At 41.5% G+C, this 4,236-nt stretch overlaps 1 long non-coding RNA gene across 1 annotated transcript; it reads right to left on the bottom strand.

Moving 5' to 3' along the window:
* Positions 1 to 2,400: 2,400 nt before the first annotated feature.
* LOC123040985 (uncharacterized) lies at positions 2,401 to 3,406 on the bottom strand. Its single transcript, XR_006418340.1, has 2 exons — positions 3,278 to 3,406; positions 2,401 to 2,690 (listed from the first exon to the last, which is right to left on the bottom strand). It is a non-coding gene; the product is annotated as an uncharacterized lncRNA (long non-coding RNA).
* Between the last annotated feature and the right edge of the window lie 830 nt (positions 3,407 to 4,236).

Below are 4,236 nucleotides of genomic sequence, written 5' to 3' on the forward strand. Positions count from 1 at the left end.
TTGAAGAATTACAAATTTGACTTGTATTTAAATTTGAATTTGACTTAGGTTTTAACAAGGAGAGATTAAGCTTAGCAAAATGGGATGGTGTGGCATCATTAGTCAGGTATTCATTGCAGCATAATTATCGGGGTGTTACACCTGCATTCAGCGGGCCATAATTGGGCCGGCCCGCAACAAGCTGTACTAGGGCCTGCTGCGGAGCTGCTGTATGGGCCCTTCATAGACACTGTATGACTAGGCTCATAACTCTAATGGGCCTTTAGCATGCCCAAATTTAGTTCAGCCGATGTAGCTTTGGATCATTAACAAGCTGAATATTCTGCTGGCATGTGTTGGCCCAAAAGACACCATGGGCCTTTAGCAGGCCGAGAAGCATGTTGGGCCTCAATTTTTAAGAGTAGTCCATGGGCCTTTAGTAGGCTGAAATAAACATCGAGCCAATATAGGCCTAGTTACATTACGGGTCATTATCAGGCCGAAACATACCTCGGGCCTTGGTTTTCCCAATCATCTCATAGGCCTTTAGTAGGCCAAAAGCTCTGTAGAGGCACCAACGGGCCGAAATGTAAGACACGCCTTTAATAGTCCCAAAGTCAGGTTGGGCTGAAGTGTTGCCACCGAGATCACGGGTCATTAACCGGCCAAATGTCACGTCAGACCATAAATGGTCCATGTGCAACACAGGCCATTACCAGGCCAAAAGACACACCATGCTGAAATGGGCCATTTCTACATCGGGACTCTAACAGGCCGAAAACACATTGGGCCATAATGGGGTCCAAAGACTAAGCGAACAATTAATGGGCCGGATTTGGTGGTGGGCCATAAATGGGTCAACCCACTAGTACCTGAGCGAAGCTTATGGGCCTTTGACTGGGCCAGCCTTTTTAACCTAAATGGGCCAATGTTGGGTCGTGCCACATATCATTTTTTCATAGGCCCATCTCGTCCAAGGATGAATGACATCCATCGTGACGTCGAACTTATACGTGGTTCCTTTGGCCAATGAGAATTTTACACGTGAAAAATTGCCCTTGGCCTGGGCTGTTAGCGGGTTATCGGATCCAAAACCAGACCCGAGAGTTTAACGGTGACCCATTACAGTGGATGCCACGTGTCGGTTACCCTTGGCAAAAGCACTTTGATGACGCACCATTTATCATCATGGAAGTGGACACTTCCGTGATGATAATTTGAGTATTGTCATGGAACACTTCTACGACAACACATGTATAACTATCTTGATTCCGTCATAAAATCGTCACGAATGTACATGCATGACAGAAAACATGACCTACTATGACAAACACGTATCATCACAGAAGTGTTTTTTTGTAGTGGTGTGTGCTGGCACTGCTCCTCAACAGAAAGCAAGAGAAGGTATTGTTTTCAAGATGGCCTAAGGTATGAGCGCAGTCAGTCGTACCAACCTTGACTTCAGTGACAGGTTTGAAAAATAAGAGCTTGTGGCGACCAGTGGCACAAGCAGTGATACGCCTGCACGCGGCCGTACCAAAGGTCATCGATCGATATTTTTTCTTGATTCTTTCCGGATTTTGTTTTGATTTTCTTCTAACTTCGTCTCTAAGATTGATCCTCTAACCATTATTTAAGGCCAAGGGTTACGTCCCTTCACTCAATATCAATCTAATCTCGAGTCCTTTTTGCATGACACCTCTTCACCAAACCTTGTTCTACAAGATAAACAAACCGGTCACCGCCATGAGAAATGGATCTTCCCCAACTTCCATCAAGATCATCTCCTTCCCAAGCTTGGAGGAGGTCGTCCTGATGGGATGGGAGGATCCTAGAAAAATGAGCCTAAAGGAGGAGATGCCGGAGGAGGTGGAGACTAGCAAGGGGAAGATCATCGAGGAAGAGAAGGAAAAGAAGAAGAAGAAGTTTAACATCCGAGGATCTATTCATCTATCTCCTCTTGGGCCGGAACCACGTGAGTGGGGAAAGGAACAGCCGTCCCCTGACGCGATAAGCGGAAAGATCAAGCAGCTCGAGAAAGTCTCTAAGGCATGACTTGACACTATTGGTGAGGGGATCGATTCTTATTGGATGATTAGCAAAGACATGAAAGGTAGGGTCGACGGTCTCTTCCATACCATAGAGGGTTGGGTGGTGGAGATATTTGGGATCAACCAAACTCGTAATTTCATAACACTCTAAATGTGGTTGTGCTCAACTTTCAAGTGATGTAGACTGTTAGATCCACATAGTTTGACAACTAAGATAGCTTGGAATTGACCAATTTTTGCTTTTGTGTAATTTATATAAAAATAGTATTTGTATCATCAAACTTGCAAGTTTAATCATCAGTGGAACTTAACGTAATAAGGTAAGGGCATCTACTTCTTTTAGTCATCCTTGAAACTCCACTAAAACACATTTGTATCACAAACTTCCATGCTTTATTCCCATTTATTTTTGTCAGCAAAAAAATTAAAAATTACTATTACAAGTTTCAATAGTACAGCCACAATAGAGCATAGTACCAACGCAAGTGAGACCTGGATTTGTAGGATCATTGCAAATAAATTCGTAGCAACAAGTTTTTTGTGCACAACTTCTGCATGGTGTGCACCGTCTTGAAACGGTTCTTTGAGGCAAATAGGTCCCTTGGACAATTGTCTTCCTGTCACGTACTGAGTTGTCAGTTGCGACACTTTCTGTTGCTCCTGTTCATCATGCACATCATATATTTATGTTAATTTGAAATATAATGATAAACGGCAGTGGCATCTCTTTTTATAGCATGAGAATCTAAATAAGAACTCATAAGTCCAACCAACAGAACTCCATTTTTTTACTCATTTTTGTGTGCAAGAATATATATACCCCGTTTTAGCGGATTGTCTAAGTACACAGCGACTTTTTCTAGATATATTCATGCTTAATAAATATAAAGTTAACATTTCTTAAGCAATAAATGGTAAGTGATTACCAAACTTTATGAACATTGAGCAACATGTAAATAACCATGGGTGTACAATGTTTGAACTTTGTCAGCCTGTATAATAATAGGTTTTGCTTGGCCTTTTAGGCTATTATTATTACTAATCTACCATAAAAGATGTTAAAACTCGAGATTTTTGTACCAGTAGCGGATATGTAGATGAGGGTACCTAGTACTTGCATAAGGCATATTTGAACCAAATATTCCACGCCTTATGTCTATATTGGGGTAGGATTGATATACGAATTTGGTAAAAGTCCACTTCTTTTTGTAGATCTATCACTCCACCAATATGATGTCTATACATACCTTGGGCTTGGAAGTGGACACTGAGAATAGAAAGGATGACAAGGGTGACAAACATATGTGAGTATGTCGCCATGGGTATCTAATAAGAGAGATCACTTCGGGGTTTGTTTTGTGCTCTGAATGGGTAGAAACATTGGACGGGTGAGGAAAATATATAGGCGGGTGTAGATGCATATCAAGGCATGCATTTATGATATTATTAATTTAATTAATTTGTTGGCATTAAATCCCTTCTTGAGATATTGCGTTCCTTCCTACTCGGTGCAGGATATTGCATTTTGGAGCAAGTATTCATTGCCCACATTTATATTCTCTGATCTTTCTCTGATACTAAGATAAACGTAACCAGAAAAAATTGGGAGCTATACATTTAATCTCGACAATGCAGTGGTTGGATGGTTAGGTCGACAGTGGTATCTAGGGTTGAAGTCCTGGTGCTCGCATTCATTCCTGGATTTATTTCAGGATTTTCGGCGATGCGTGTTTAGTGGGAGGAGACGTTCCCGTCGACTACAAGGCCCCTTTGTGACTTCGTCAATCTCAGAATGATATACCGGTTTAGTCTCTCGGAGGTGCTCATAGATATAGGGTGCGCGTGTTTATTCATAGGGATGAGTGTATACGTGTATATATGAGCATTTGCGTTTGTATTGTGTTAAAAACAATGCACTCTAAGAGGCTCTACCATTTTGTTTTATTTTTATGGTAGACTGTAGCATTTAGACTGGTAGGCAAGTTACCTGTCATATATTTTATGCACTAAGACCTTGAGATCTATGGGCTGACTATTTAATTATTAATGCAAATCATAAGAAAAGGTATGGAGCATGCTGGGAACCCTCAGGGGCATGATATGGTTAGAATGACTAGTGGACCCGTTGTGTCAAATGGCGCAGATGCGCGCTAGTACGTGATGAAAAATATATTCATGATTTAATCCCCTTTAATAGGAAACACGG

The sequence above is a fragment of the Triticum aestivum genome, chromosome 2B (genome assembly GCF_018294505.1).
Source record: "Triticum aestivum cultivar Chinese Spring chromosome 2B, IWGSC CS RefSeq v2.1, whole genome shotgun sequence".
Lineage (NCBI taxonomy): Eukaryota > Viridiplantae > Streptophyta > Magnoliopsida > Poales > Poaceae > Triticum > Triticum aestivum.